The sequence below is a fragment of the Mustela nigripes genome, chromosome 7 (assembly GCF_022355385.1).
Source record: "Mustela nigripes isolate SB6536 chromosome 7, MUSNIG.SB6536, whole genome shotgun sequence".
Lineage (NCBI taxonomy): Eukaryota > Metazoa > Chordata > Mammalia > Carnivora > Mustelidae > Mustela > Mustela nigripes.
Window position 1 is genome coordinate 29420732 of NC_081563.1, and position 16337 is coordinate 29437068.

At 40.9% G+C, this 16337-nt stretch overlaps 1 protein-coding gene across 6 annotated transcripts in view; it reads right to left on the reverse strand.

Moving 5' to 3' along the window:
- Window positions 1-16337, reverse strand: part of RASGRP3 (RAS guanyl releasing protein 3) — a 108161-nt gene that overhangs the window by 76325 nt on the left and 15499 nt on the right. For 5 of the 6 annotated variants that reach the window (XM_059405439.1, XM_059405440.1, XM_059405442.1 and 2 more), the window contains exon 1: window positions 2066-2324. The exons of the other annotated variant lie outside the window; for it this stretch is intronic. The gene's annotated coding sequence lies outside the window, so the exon portion shown is untranslated. Of the gene's footprint in view, window positions 1-2065; window positions 2325-16337 lie in introns of those variants that run through there. 6 annotated transcript variants of the gene reach the window in all.

Genomic DNA, 16337 nt, shown 5'->3' on the forward strand with positions numbered 1-16337 from the left:
TATTAGGATTAATGTTATAATCATAAAATAATAATAGTGGCGGAAGCCTTGAGCCCTCTTTGTTGGCTCTGCAACAAAGTAGCTCTTTGACCCAGATAAATGTGTTATAATTTTCTCAACTTTGAAATGGATGGTACATTCTAGAATTTCTATCCAAATCTAAAAGTCTGTGACTCTATCGGCATTCTTTTGGCATGTAAAATAATTATTCATTAGGCTGTTAATATTCAAGGTAGCATGGGGTTTTTCAAAATCATCTGTGGGCCTTGAAAAAATCAGCACTTGAATAATTCAAAGGATACCCTGTCAATGAGACCCCCCTCCCATTTTATCGTGGGTGTCTCTATTATCCTGGAGACAAAATTTCACCTGATAGTTCTTTTCCGCGATGCCTGCAGTAAAAGCGAAACTAAACCATGAGCAAACTCCCCTAAAAAGTGGCCCAGTGGGCAACCCTGGGAGCCAACAGGGCAGTCACTGAGCCACACGGCCACGGGCTAAATCAAGGCCCTCACATAAATGGCATAAAGAGGAATTTTTTGCTTGTTGAACTTTCCAGGTCTTGTAGACTCTTCTACATTTTAAGGAGAAGAAGGGGAGAAATTTCCCAGTGCCAGACTAGCCCCATTTACAGATGGGCATCTGAAAGTGCATTCGTCCCAGATGTTTGACTGATGTGGTACCCAAGACCGGCTGCGCCAAGGGAAACCGCCACAGGCCCAGCGTGCTCTGGTCATTTTCAGTCCATCCTCTGCCTCCCATGGGTGGAGGGGGTGTGGGGAGAGCAGAGCTCCCTCCCTGCAGGGAGCAGAGACGGCAAGACAGCTGGACCCCTTGAGCCTATCTGACCATCCATCAGTCATCTGGGGGAAACAAACTCACTTTGAATACCCTGTGCTTGTCTCAAGCAAAACAACTGTTTGGTAAGAACCGAATCCAAACAACCTGCCCCTGCCTCTCTTCCTAATGTCCGGGCACTCCAGAAAAAGGAACTTGTTTGGTTATCTCCCCCAGGGCTCTGATTCAGAGGCCTATCACTTCCAGAGGTTTGCCTCACTGATTCCGGGTTCTGTCCTCTCCCTTTCCCCTTTTCCTTTCTTAAACATTCTGGCTGGTGACGACCACAGAAAGACGAAAGTCCCTGAACAACAGCCCCATTCCAGCATGGTGCCTGCTGTGCTGCTCTCCCCAGAGTAAGCTCCAATCAGCCAAATGAACCCGAGAAAGAGAGAACAGGTCTGTTACTTGGAAGCCGGCTCTCAAGCCCCCAGAGCTGATAATCAGCCACAGGCAGCACTTTCATCACCCAGGTCATCGACAAGGAGGGACACTGAGCATCATCAAAATGCTAACTTGCCCTTATCTAAAGTCAGGAGGACCAGGGGGTGACTAAAAAAATTAGCTTTAAAGTAATGAGGTTGAATTAGCTTGTTCCCGAAAAGAGCTACAAAATGTATCTTCAGTGAGTTGGAAAGCATGCCTGAACTCAAAAAAAAAAAAAAAAAAAAAGCTTCCTTATCTAAATCTCCATATCATTATGTTAGTTTTCTATATTGCAGATTGTTATACACCGTTAAATGAGATCGTTTCCCAAGCTGACCGATCAAGTGAGACATACACCTTTCTCAAAGCACTATTTTTTTCAAATTTCAATGGCGAAATCGATTCAAATCCAATCCAGTCATCCATCCACTTTATTGTAAGCTCCCTTTTTCATAACTTGAATCTTGGCTTTGAACCTAAACACCAGAGACCATAAAAATCCCAGACACCAGGAAATCAACTCGTAGCTTCCTAGGTAGGAATCAAGCAAAACGCCTTATTCACCCTTAAAGTTAGAATAAAACACTGCTGCAAATGACAGATTCTAAAAATAATAATAATAATAATAAATCAGTAAAAACGCAACTGGCTATTAACAACAGATAACATAAAATACCTCCTTGAATGCCAAATGGAAACCAAGATCCAAATTAAAATTTGTCAGTGCCTTGCAAAACACACACACACTCTCTCTCTCTTTCCCTCCCTCTCTCTGTCTCTCAGAAGTTCTCCAGTTACTTACTGGGGCGGTTCCGACGTCCTCCTCACATCGGCACCCTGCCTGTCCGGCTGCCAAGTGCTGGAGCATGCCTCGAGCAGCTGTTTCCTTCAAGCTGCGGCTCTGTGTCTTAACCAGTCACATGCGCCTCCTGATAAATACTGCTGCCGTGCCAGGAGGTCAGAAACTGAAGATCATTATTCTCCTAATTCGCAAGCCTCATAACCCCTGAGCTGGCTCAGCCATTTCATTAGCACGCAGAGCGGTGCATTCCACAATTTGTTTTCTTTCAGTGGCAAACCCCAAACAGCTGATAAGTCACCCTGAAGGGCAGGTCACTGCAAGTGGAAAGTTGATGTGTATGTGGAGGGCGGGGGAGGGGTAGGAAGGGGTGTGGGGAGAGGAGCTGCAGTCCCTATGGTCTCTCATCTCATCAGGTTTTCACTGGGGTTCTTGAGCAGCAGGAAGAAGGAGACGCAGCAGGTGGAAACCATGCTGCGACCGGGTGCCCCCAGGGTCCATCAAGATGCTGCTCCATCTTGGTTTTCTCTGCTCAGCGTCCAGGCTCCGGTTTGTGGGAAGAGCTGTTTAAGATTGGGCAGCCTGGGCGCCTGGGTGGCTCAGTGGGTTAAGCCGCTGCCTTCGGCTCAGGTCATGATCTCAGGGTCCTGGGATCGAGTCCCACATCGGGCTCTCTGCTCAGCAGGGAGCCTGCTTCCTCCTCTCTCTCTCTGCCTGCCTCTCTGCCTACTTGTGATCTCTGTCTGTCAAATAAATAAATAAATAATCTAAAAAAAAAAAAAAAAAAGACTGGGCAGCCTGTTGTGAGGAAGGCGGACTAACCATCTCGGGATGTTTAGGTTTAATTTCGAAGGCCAGGGCTTCTGTGCCAGGCGATGCTGAGGGGCGAGTGGGTGAGGGTTAAGGAAGACCATTATCTTCGTCTAGAGCCAGTGGAAATGACTTTCAGGTAACCTGAGACTGAGCTTCCGCACACTATAGTTATCTGTTGGAGCGTATCAACATTTGGGGGGCACCGCAGAGCCTTTGAGACTATCAGCGGGGAATCAAGAGTGGAAACAGAAATGATCACAAGATGTACAGGCCACTTTACAGATGTGCTGCTGCCCCCTTTGGTGCTAGGAAGTTGAACCGACCTGCTGTTTCCTGTGCGACTCAGGAAGGTGGCAGACGTTCTGGGAGCCTTGTTGAATTCATACTTCTCACCTGAGCTGATGTTTCCCCTCTCCAAGGAAAGCCTGTGGACGCTCTGACTTTGGATAGCACCTGACTTCTTATGCCACCTTCTAACAGCAGAGCCCAAGCAGGCTAGAATGTAGGTATGACAGGCAGTGAGCTATTTGGCAAACTGAACATCCAAAAGAGATTTTAAGAGGTTAAAATGCCCCGGGGGATTTCTGCACCATAATGAGCCCGTTAAACTGTCAACCTTGATTTTTAGTAAGTGAGATATTACTCAACAGAGGAGCTTGTGTGGGCAATCTTCCATATCTGGGTTTTGTCTCATAATTACTTACAAAATCAATCAAACCAGAAGTTCCCCTCCATACAGAGGATAGAGTGTTTTTTTTCCAGAATAACAACAACAACAACAACAGAAGACCAAAACCCCTCAGTCTTACCATTCTTTCAGGGGACTAATTTGTTACCAACATGTGAGTGACCAAAGTGTAAATAGAAAAATGTTTTGCAAGCTGCAAAACATACCCCTTTTGTTCAAAGTTAGTAATACAACGAAACTACAGATATTAAAATACAATGTGCTAGAATATGTCACCTTCCTCGTATGACAATCATGAATCAGAAGCAGAAAGGGAGGCCTACTGAAGACTGGAAATGTTATTTGGATTTATTTATACTTCACACTTAACAGTAATGGAAACTTTGGTGATCTTGTGGCATCCATCAATCACCTTATTTGCAACTGGTGGTGTTAATTATTCTGATGATCCATTGCATACCACATACTTAATGAGGCAGAGGCTTCTGGAAACCCTTCAATGAACAATGAAAAAAACAGCCTCGGGAAAGGTAAGCATAGAAATTCTCTCATTCCTTTGGGAGAGAAGAAGGGATGGATTCCAAATCATACATATCAAGGGAACTGTCCACACAGATGAAGATCCTGGGCCTTTCTGACAGCGTCCAGGAGTGTCCCGGAGGTTCCAAAAGACCCTTTTCTAACCTCACAAACAAATGGAGAAATCCCTCCTTTGTGTCCCAAACACCTACAGGTACCAATCTTCTCCAACTCCAAAAGAAGTGCCCTCCTCCCATCAAAGGCTACCCCCACCCCCGCCCCAGCTTTCTGTCTCACCTTGGATCCTTTGTCAACCATCACGCCTTCTCTCCCTGTCCACTTGCCCTCCTCATTATCTAAATATGTTCACATTATTTTTACGTCCTAAAAACAATCTTTTTTGATCTTTTGCTTCCTTAATTACTGCCCTAACCTACACATTCCCAGCACAGGTGAGCTTCTAGACACACTTCTTGTGTCGCTCATCTTCACATCCCATTTATCCTGAGGTTGGCTTCCAGTCTGCCTCTTCCCCCAACTTCACTGAAACTCATTTCCCCAAGTCACCAAAGACCAATGCTATTGGACACCTTTTTGCTTTTATCTGACTTGACCTCTCTGCTGCACTTGACCTCAGTGGCCAAGCACTCTTTAATGTGTTCTCTTTGGGCTTCTGTAAAATTTCATTCCTACCTCCTTCAGCCTCCTACGTGGACTCTTCTAATAGAGTCCCGCTCTATTAGAGTTATTTATTATTATTAGTCCCGCTGCTCTCACATGTAAAAATCCCCTCTCTTCTTCATGTTTTCTAACAGCTCCCATATATCTTCATTTATTACTGAATGACTGCAGTAGTTTCCTGATTAGTTGTTCTGTGTCCAAAAGCCTGTCTCTGACAAAAAAAATTTATTTTGTTTTATTTTTAAACTTTTGTACCATAAGCCTCTCCAAAACTATGGTAGAATCTCAGGCATCTTTGTATTCCCAGAACCTAGAACAAGGCTTAAATCCTTCTTTTGTACATTCTGTTACTGTTGCATTTCTTACTCTATGTTATAAGTAGGTCTTTTTTTTTTTTTTAAGATTTTATTTATTTATTTGACAGGCAGAGATCACAAGTAGGTGGAGAGGCAGGCAGAGAGAGAGAGGAGGAAGCAGGTTCCCCGCTGAGCAGAGAGCCCGATGCGGGGCTCGATCCCAGGACCCTGGGATTATGACCTGAGCCAAAGGCAGAGGCTTTAACCCACTGAGCCACCCAGGCGCCCCTATGTTATAAGTAGGTCTTAATGTGTCTATGTCCCATTCACACTTTGACAACCTTAAAGAAAGCCTGTGACTTCCTGATTTTATATCCTGCAGTGCCTCATCCAATGTCTGACCTGTAGGAGACACATGGAAACAATGCTGAATGAATAAATGAATGATTAAAAAGAAAGATCTTCTGTTTACTCCTCTCAGAAAAGATGATAAGAAAAGTAACAGTAACTCATTTTATATTAGACCATCAAAAAATCTTAAGTAACGTCCCCCCACGAAGAAAGTATTTTCACCACATTCTATGACTGCATTGTAATACAACTATAAAATAATTGCAAAAGTATAAGTCAAAGAAGAACCAAGCTCTTGGAAAATTTTTATGACTCTTCTTTAAGAAAATAATTGATTGGAAAGAAATCAAAAGGGCAATCACAGAATGCTTAGCAGGTCTCAGTAATGAGAATACCATATCCAATACTGTAGGTAGAGCCAAAAGAGTTAATGAGAAGCAAACTGACCCAAGGAGTTGAAAAACAACGGATCAATAAGCATGGGAAAATGCCAAAGTTATTAAGAAATTGTTTCCAAAGAAGTTTTTTGTCCAAATTACTTACACAATCAAGTTATCCTTGAGTTTCAAGCCAAGGATAATTCCCAGGCTGTATTAAATGTTCAAATGAACAAAAGTAACAGAAACCTAACATAATACCCCAGACACAAAAGCACACAAACAAACCACCGATAAGGCATAATAATGGAAACCACAGACTAACCTCACATATAAACATAGTCTGCTAGAGAAACGTAAAAAAACTGTGAATATTAAGGAATGCATCAGTATGATGATGTGATGGTAAAAAGCCTTTGAATTAGCACAAGAGGTACTCTTCAAAAGTCTTTTGATAAAATTTAGTATCAATTTTTTTAATTAATAAAATGGAGTTAGGAAAATTTTTCTTGGCATGATAAAGATGATCCCAAACCAAACACAAGTGTCATATAGTATAGTAGTAGAGATATTAAATGGTATATTAGTAAAGACATTAAAATTAAATTGAGAAACAGGGAAAGGGTGCTCGTTGTTACTACAGCACTGTTTCCGTCATTCAAGCCCTTGCAATCAGACAAGAATAAAAACAAACAAGCAAACAACAAACCAAAAAACTAAAGAAGAATTAGGGGAAAGCAAGAGACAAAATTACCCAACTTGCATATGTTATAATCATTTACTCAGTAGAATCAACTTTTAAAAATGTTTTAAATGATTATAAATGCCAGTGAACAATCACAAAATCAAATTAATTGGGTTTCCCACGTCACAGCCTAAAACTGTTAGAAAAATCATGGGGAAAAAAAAAATCTCATTCAAAATGGCAACAGTAATAAAATTTCTCGGAAAGACAAGAAAAGTGAAGAAAATATAAAGGAATTTATAAGTTTACTGAGAAAATAGGAAATCTTTTTTTTTTTTTTTTTTTTTTAAGATTTTATTTATTTATTTGACACAGAGAGAGAGAGAGTGATAGAGGGAATACAGGCAGGGGGAGTTGGAGAGGGGAAAAGCAGCCTTCCTGCTGAGCAGGGAGCCTGAAGGGAAGCAGGGCTTGATCCTAGGACCCTGGGATCCTAACCTGAGCTGAAAGCAGATGCTGAAGGACTGAGCCACCCAAGTGCCTCAGAAATATTTCAATAAATGGAGCATTCTATGATTTTCCAGGACTGGAAGACTCAACATTGTCAAGCTGTCGATTCTTTTCTATTTAATTAATACATATAATTAAATTTTGATTAAAATTCCAGAGATTTTAAACAACAGGTCAAAAAAGAAATTCTGAAGTTTATGTGAAAGAATAAAAAGCTGAGAATGGTAAAGAAAATTTCAGAAAACAACAAGGCTAGTCAAGGGTACTAGGTATTAAGTAGGCTGAAAAATCAAGAATTAAAAGTTTGATTCTGGAGCCAAAAGAGGCAGACCAATAGCAGAACAGAAAGCCAGAAATACAAAAACAAGTACTATATTAAAATGTTTATTCGTTGGGGTACCTGGGTGGCTCAGTGGGTTAAAGCCTCTGCCTTCAGCTCGGGTCATGATCTCAGGGTCCCGGGATTGAGCCCTGCATCAGGCTCTCTGCTCAGCAGGGAGCCTGCTTCCCCCTCTCTCTGCCTGCCTCTCTGCCTACTTGTGCTCTCTCTCTGTCAAATAAATAAAATCTTTAAAAAAAATGTTTATTTGTTAAATATGATATTTAAACCCAGGGGAAAGAAATGGACTATATAATGACTGGTTGGATAGTTAAGTATGAGGAACAATAAATTATTACCAATTATTAAAATAAAATAAAAATCAATTATTACCTCACAAAAATAAAATCAGTTATTATCTCATACCATACACAAACTAAATGCCTAGTAGACAAAGGAACCAAAAGTGAAAATAAGACCCCACATAAACTTGAAGAAAATCACGTGATTTTTTAAACATCTTAAAATTATTTTAATTTTAATTATTTTAATCATGACTAAATGCTTTTACCATGAAAATTATTTTAATTATGATCACAAAAGTGAAAACCATTTAAGAATGTTTTAAATATTTAAATAAGTAAAAAGTAAAATGTCAAAAAAAAAAACCCACCATAAACAAAATTAAATCACGCATGACAGAATGAGATTAAAAAATGAAGCCTCTGCCTTCAGCTTTAAATGCTTTAATCATCTACACAAAGAGGAGAAAGCCATAAGAAATGTGATCATGAAAAAAGACCCAGAGCTGCAATGCCTCACCTTCCCCTGATTAGGTAAGACATGTTTTCCTAAGTCTCAGTTCTCCACCTTTCTGTGTCTGGACTCCATATTGGACAGCAAGTCACTGGACGTGGTGGAACGAGCAGGTTCAGAGGACGTGGGAAGAGGAGAGAAGTATGGTCTTGCTTGAGCACCGTGGGTTCAGAGATGCCCGGATGGGCCTTTATGTCTACCTGAGATACTCCCTTAAGTAGAAAGTCCCAAATGGTTTCCATCTTATGCACACATGGTCAGAGAGCAGGAAGGTCCTCTGCCAACTGCCCCCACAGGAAGCTGCCATTCACTTTGTGCCAAACTCCTACTCCAACTTGGTGGCCAAACTCCTACTCCAACTTGGTGACACACCACCTCCTGGTCGATTTGAGGTACTAACGCCATGCTGCATCCCCAGCCCTACCTGCCTTTCTTTTCTTTTCTTTTTCTTTTTAAAGAATTTATTTATTTATTTGACACAGAGAGATCACAAGTAGGCAGAGAGGCAGGCAGAGAGAGAGAGGAGGAAGCAGGCTCCTGGCTTAGCCGAGAGCCCGATGCGGGACTCTATTCCAGGATTCTGGGATCATGACCCGAGCCGAAGGCAGTGGCTTAACCCACTAGCCACCCAGGCACCCCCCTACCTGCCTTTCTTTTCAGCGGACCTTTCACACATTACTTTCTTATTTCTACTGGGTCATGTCTTTCTCAGATACATACGCTTCTTTCTTGTTTCTTCCAACATTTGTCTAAGTATCATGGGGGATTTTTCTCTCCCACTCTTGTTCGTCCCCTGTATTTCCCCTTGAGCCAAAATAAACCCCTAGACACCATCAGTTCTCCTAAGAGTTGTGCTAGCCACATGTCTGTAACAAACAGAAAAAATTGTGAAAAGAAAATCAGAGCGTGGAGTTCTTAATCTCTAAAGCCCTTGAACAAAGCAAACCATTGTCAACAAATAAAGAAATATAGTGTCTGCTTTCAAAGTGCATTGCATTTAAGGAGTCACCAAAGCACGTGACAAAAATCTCTGCTCTCAAAGCTGAGTCTCTCTTGGAGAAAATAGGACATGCAGAGACCCATACATAAGGAATTCTAATTATAATATATCATAACACTTAATACCTATTAATATTGTACCATACTAATATAGTATTAATAATATATAACAAGCTAACATCTGTGCAAAATACTCATTTAATTCTCACAACAATGCCCTAAGGGGATGCTATTATTACTATGATGATGACCTTTAATGAGATTAACTAGCCTGCCCCCAGCTAGTAAGCAGCAGAGAGAGAAAGAGAGAGAAATACAAATGCAAACAAACCCAGATCTCTCTGACTCCAAACCTTCCATGTTTACTATCTCCACCCAACCAAATGATTTAGGGTCCATGGAAGTTTTCATAGACTTGCTCGTCTTTTTCTAATTAAACCTGCTCGCACTCATGCACAACGGCCAGGTCAACTGTATTGCACTGTGGCGTCTAATGACTGGCATTACCACAGCAGTTGTAACCGACCAATTCATAAGTGAACCTTTTGGTACAGGCCATTCACAAACTGGGGTTGGGCTGTATAAAAGTAAAAAGGTGGCTGAGTCAGGAGGACAACCTCTACCATAGGCTGCAGAAGCTTCTCCCACACCCTGTCTGGGCATCGTGCCCCCTTTCTTCAGCATCTCTGGACAAATTCCCAAATTTCTGGACAAATCAGTTACATTTAAAAATGGACTTCCTCTGTTGGTCTCTTTCTTTTTCGTGTATTTTATCTCTTTTCTTTCTTCCTTTGTGTTAAATTTCATTTGTTTTTTAAAAACACATTACATATTAATGTGGCATTTACTGAATCTAATTCATTTACATTTACCCTTATGGAAGATTCTTCTCCATCTAATCAGCTTCTCAGTCTGGGCTAGATTTCTAGCTGAAGCTGGATTCGTTAAACATGAGATGGAAGAGTTAGCATCCATGACACGAATCACCTCGCTTAGCATAATTACTTAATAATAATAATAATTACTTACATAATAAATAAATAAAATAGTAAATAAATATTATATTAAATATAATAAATAAACAAAACAGTTTTATTTCTTTTTTTTAAGATTTTATTTATTTATTTGACAGACAGACATCACGAGTAGGCAGAGAGGCAGGTAGAGAGAGGCGGGGGGGGGGGAAGCGGGCTCCCTGCTGAGCAGAGAGCCCAATGCAGGGCTCGATCCCAGGACCCTGGGATCATGACCTGAGCAGAAGGCAGAGGCTTTAACCCACTGAGCCACCCAGGCGCCCCTTATTTCTAAACCCCGATTTGACAGCAACTTGCACTAATCTTTGAAGATCTTACCCCTATAAACCACAGACTAGTGGTCAAACTAATCTGATATAAGTCTTCTAACATACCACTGCTGCTTTCCAAATTTAGTTCTTTTTTTTCTTTTTTTAGACTTATTTATTTGAAAAAGTATGCGTGTTGGGGAAGAAGAAAAGGGAAGGTGAGAGGCAAAGGGAGGGGAGAGAATTTCCAGCACACTCCTCACGGAGCAGAGAACCTGGTGCCGACTAGATTCCAAGACCCTGAGATCATGACGTGAGACACAATGAAGAGTCGGCAGCTTAACCCACTGAGCCACCCAGGTGCCCCCTCAGAATTGTTTTAGTTCTTCAAGAAGTTGCTTAGGGGGAAAGAAAAAGCTTCCTAAGGCTGCCTCTGTGCATTTTTCTGAGAATCATTTAGTGTGCAGAAAATAATAGAAGGGCAGTTTCAGATTTATAATTTCCTTTCTATTCAAGTTTCGGCATCATTGCTGTTTCAAAGGAGAAAATACAAAGCTGCTTCAGGGGAAATGAGGCTAAGAATATATTTTTAAAAAATTTTCTCGAAATGTGTGATAGCTAAATGCATGAGATGGGCACAGTTTGCTCTTTGCAGGAATCCTAGGAAAAGCACTGTTAGAAGCTCCAAATCCTTTTTCTCATATGAGTATTTGAGACTCTCCTGCCTTCTCCCCACACTCCTACATCCGCTCCACTCTGAGTCTGCTGACCTGCACTGGGTTCATACCATAGCCCACCAGTCTTGGCTGGAAGATGATGCTCAGGGTACACTTTCTGAATGAAGGAAGGAACTTTTACACCATGGCTGTGATGATAAAATAGCCATCTTAATTGATACTAAATCCATTCACTAAAATTGTGCAAGCGGGTATCCCCCACTTTTTGAAAGTTCAAGTTAGGCTACTTCACTTTTACAATGAAAGAGCTGCATTAGTACCGGTTTTGGTTAACCAACAGAAATTTTAAAAAAGATGACAAGTGAAAATAATGTTCCCCACTTGGCAGTGAGCCCTCACAGAGGCAGGGCGCACCCCAGAGCCACGTGTGTGGCACCGCCCCCATCTCTGGGGAAGAATGTGGTGCCACCAAGCTCCTTTCCCAGGAACTACACTGAGCATCTCAGTATCAAGCCCCCGTAATTTTCAACTGTGTGAGCATCTGTGCTTTTCGTGGATTTATTTTGTGCATCTATTAGTAAGATGTGATAGCAGAAAAGTCTAAGAGAAGTTATTTTTTGGAGTGTGGGCATGCTCAAAAACTTTTCCACACAGGGGCGCCAGGGTGGCTCAGTCCTTAAGCATCTGTCTTCCACTCAGATCAGGATCCCAGGGTCCTGGGATGGAGCCCACATAGCTGGGGGGTCCCTGCTCTGTAGGAAGCCTGCTTCTCCCTCTCCTACTCCCCCTGCTTATGTTCCTTCTCTCATGGTGTCTCTCTCTGTCAGATAAATAAATGAAATCTTTTTTAAAGTCCCATATAAATTAATAATAAATTATTAATGTAAACAAATTGTTTTATTGCTTTATGTCATTTTGGCTTACACAAAGTTTCATAGGAATGCTCTACTGTTGAATACCTGGGGAAACCTGTACTAATTCTTTTTTTTTTTTGACAGAGAGAAATCACAAGTAGGCAGAGAAGCAGGCAGAGAGAGAGAGAGGAGGAAGCAGGCTCCCTGCTGAGCAGAGAGCCCAATGCGGGACTCGATCCCAGGACCCTGAGATCATGACCTGAGGCGAAGGCAGCAGCTTAACCCACTGAGCCACCCAGGCGCCCAAAACCTGTACTAATTCTAAACAATGTCCATGTTCTACATGATCACTTCCGCTCTTCACTCTAGCTATCCCATTATCCAAACCCAGCTAGCTGACTGCAAGTCCTGTTTCTCAGTCCTTGGTGCCAAACTACTTGCTCACGTTTTAATCCAACCATCACCATCCCTAGGTTATAAACCTGTGAGGATTGAGCTTCTAACTTCATTTCCATATCCTTTCCTAAAGTATCATTACCTTTATCACACACTTCATTAAACATCGCCATGATTTACTTACACGGTGTTTGCTCCAACTTTTGGCTGCAGTCTTGGGATTATTTAGGACCTTTGTGTATGGAAAGCCTTTGGATAAGATATTCTTCATCACGACTGCCTGGGAGAGCACAAAGGCAACCACAGACAGAGCAGGAACCTACTGAGTAATAAGGCTCTAAAAGTATTGCAACCAGATTTTCTGATTTGTAGATCAGAGGGGGTAAACTAAGAAAACACTTTAAGAAACACATAAAAATGGGGTAGGAAAATTTCCAGTTCTCCTTCATGTTTTAATTAAGCAGGGAGTTTTTGTTCTCAGGGCTCATCTTTGTGTTGCCATTCTAATTCATGAAAAGCAGTAGATTGATGCATGCTGTGTCCAAACTCTCAAACTGAAGGGCAGGTGGAGGGGAGGGGTCAGAACTGAGAGTGGGTGTTGTTTCTTTAAAACAACCGTGGGAAGTAGAAACTTTGCAAAGCTTCTTGGCTGGTGGAGATAAACACATGGTAGTGGGAAATCAATGCAGGCGCATGCGGGCTAAAACAGCTGAACAATACTAGCCTACGTGGTATTTGACAGGTACTGAATGCCTATAAATTCTTTTTAAATTTATATTGTAACCGGTCAGACTAACTACTTTATCACATGGAAGAATAGTCTTGTTTCCTTTTGGAAAATAGGAAAAGCAGGACTCCTACGTTTCTCTTTGTACTTTATAAAATATATACATTTAAAAAGCAATAATGTTCACTGTAGCAAATCAAATGATACAGAGATAGACATACAGAAAAACTTAGTAACCTATCCACTTCCATCTTGCCAAGATGACATACACCTATGGAAAATGTATCTCTTATATATGTACATATATAAAAAAAAGTCTGTATTTGGGGTGCCTGAGTGGCTCAGTGGGTTAGAGCCTCTGCCTTTGGGTTGGGTCCTTGGGATCAAGCCCCACGTCAGACTTTGTTCCGCAGGCAGCCTGCTTTCTCCTCTCTCTCTGCCTGCCTCTCTGCCTACTTGTGATCTATGACTGTCAAATAAATAAATAAAATCTTTAAAAAAAAAAAAGTCTGTATTTTATTTTTTCCCTTATCATATGGTCATGTATATGGTCAGTAACAGAGATTTAACTTATATTTTTCAATAGCTGTATACTTCTCCACAGCAAAGTTATATCATACTGTATTCACCCTATTAATGAACATTCATCATGCTCTCAGTTTTGTGCTAGTATAAAATGTTGTACTGATTATCCTCACCCATACACCTTTAGTTTCTGGTGTTTTTCATTCCATGGTAGAGATATCCAAAACTGGGATTATTGGGTTTGCAGAATTACTCATTTCACTATACAGTCTTAGTTATTTTCCCAAAACTAACTTAAAATCAGTGCAAACATCAATGACCTTAAGAAGACCAGTAAATATAAACTTAGAGGATCAAGATTTTAATCTGAGAAGCATTAAAATTTCCTTCCAGATTTATTTTCCATCAGGTATATTAACTACATCATTTATATTGAAGATATTGACTGGCTTTTCACAAGCAATAGTAAGTTTTTAAAACCAAAATGTTTTAATCAAGTCGACTCGAAATGTGTCCAAGTTAAAAGTTGGAGCCTGTTTCCCTCCAGCTAGTCTTTATTATCTTCACACACCAAAAATTCCATAAACTCTCAAGCCCATTCCAACTGCAGAATCAATTGCTGATTAATTTTTTAAAATTATGAGTGAACGTGAACGGATATGTTATGAAGAACGAAAATGTGAATGTTGGACTAAAACTGATTCACTGAACTTTCAAAGAACGCAGCGGGGCTAGTGCAAAAATGGGTCAGAAACTCCCTTGTTTTGATTTTATGCTCTGGATTTTGGTCTTAGTAACTGAAGAGCCCACTATCGTCTCCAAGAGACAGGAATGGGCCCTGCTGTCCAAACACACGGCTAAGCGTACACACTGTCTACAGCTCTACTCCTCCTGGTTTTCTAAAACTGCCTCTTCAAAATTATATGGTTTTTCCATGACATTTGGTTTGGGGCTTTGGAATGAGAAGTTAGGCAACATTTTTCTATATTTTTCACAGCATATATTTTCCAACTAATATGGCTACAGCCACCAACATACTCTAAGACGCAAGCGACCAAGCATAAGGTTCCTTGCCCTCAGAAAAACTTGGTTACAGTCAACATAAATTCAGGGAAATTTGTTCACATTACCAAAGCATTCTTTGTTTTAGAAATCTACTCGTCGCAGGATTATAAGAAATGTGTGCACCTCTGGTGCATTAACAATGGCATTCAACCAACCAAAATTTAGCTCATATTATTCAAGAGCACATTTATTAAGTAAAATAAACATGAGTCCCATTTTGGACCCAACTTACTGGCCCAGATGGACTGTGTCCTTTCCTTCAGAACACAAAAGTGGGCAAGTAATTCTACGCTGCCTGTGATGGACAGGCTATTTCACAACCCCCACCCCCCAGAGGGCTTAAAGTAACCTGCTAAAAATAGCCCCTCAGGGCTCATATTAGCCTCCTTTGCTGAAGGGCCAGGTGAAAATATAAATTGCTTGAAATACGTCCTGTATTCGAATTCCATAGGAACTACCATTAGCTGAAAATCCCCACTAATCCTCCTGACAATTCCAACATTAATAACCTTTTTCTCTTTTAACCATTTTTCCAAGCCAGTAGGAGAGGCAGTGTTGTTGAGTGTTGAGGACTTGGACACGCTGGGACAGTGGGATGTCAGGATTCTCATTCCCCCATCAGCCACTCACCCACTGAGTAAGCTTAACCCTTTCAGGATAAAATTCCTCAATTGCAAAAAACCAATGATAATACCCAACTCAAAAGGAGGCTATATCGGTTGGGAATAATGTGCTGTATTTCAGGATGTTCTCCTATAAAAATACTCAGCAAGTACACAAAAATATATGTTAAGACAAGCTCAGTGAGACACTGGTAATCACACCAGAAAAACAAAAATAACCTAAAAAGAAAAGGAGATTGAGGGGCGCCTGGGTGGCTCAATTGGTTAAGTGTCTGCCTTCAGCTCAAGTCATGATCCCAGGGTTCTTGGATCAAGTCCCACATGGGCTCTCTGCTCAGCAGGGAGCTGCTTCACCCTCTCCCTCTGCCTTTCCTCCTGCTTGTGCTTTCTCTCTCTGTCAAACACATAAATAAAATCTTACAAAAAAAAAAAAAAAAGAAAGGTAGGTTGCTAAAAATAATCACAGTGCATTAATTCAATGCTATACACATTATGCAGCCAGTAAAAGGATTAAATGGGAAGATGGCTTTGCTGTAAGAAGTGGAAAAAGCAAGCTGCAAAAATCACTAAGTATAAATGATTATTGTTTTAAGCCAGAAAGAGCCCTCCACTATGTGTTTAGTTCCATTTTTATCATAATCCGGTATGTTTTCAAATACGTAGAAAATATCTACGATGATATCAAGCAAATATCCACCCTGAAGAAAACAAGAGGGTGGCCAGAGTTGCTAGTCTTTCCTTTTTCACACTATTCACTTTTGATATTGAATACATTTATGTATCATAAACCTGTGCTGTTTTTACAATTAAAAATTGAAGACACTGAAGAATGCAATGAAAATTAATCACCGTAAAGCACTTGGCTCAAGGCCTAGCGGGCTTTGATGAATGGTGATTATCACAGTTAATTCTATCCAGAAACCACAGAACTTCCTAAGTAAAATGAGGGTATGGAAAGCAAGCAGACCTTGGTAAAACAGCAGCCAGTTCCGCTCGAGTGTGACCCTGATCCGTTTACTTTTTTCAAGTGACTGTGATCTCGATGTGCTGATAGCTTCCTGGGTACCGCCAT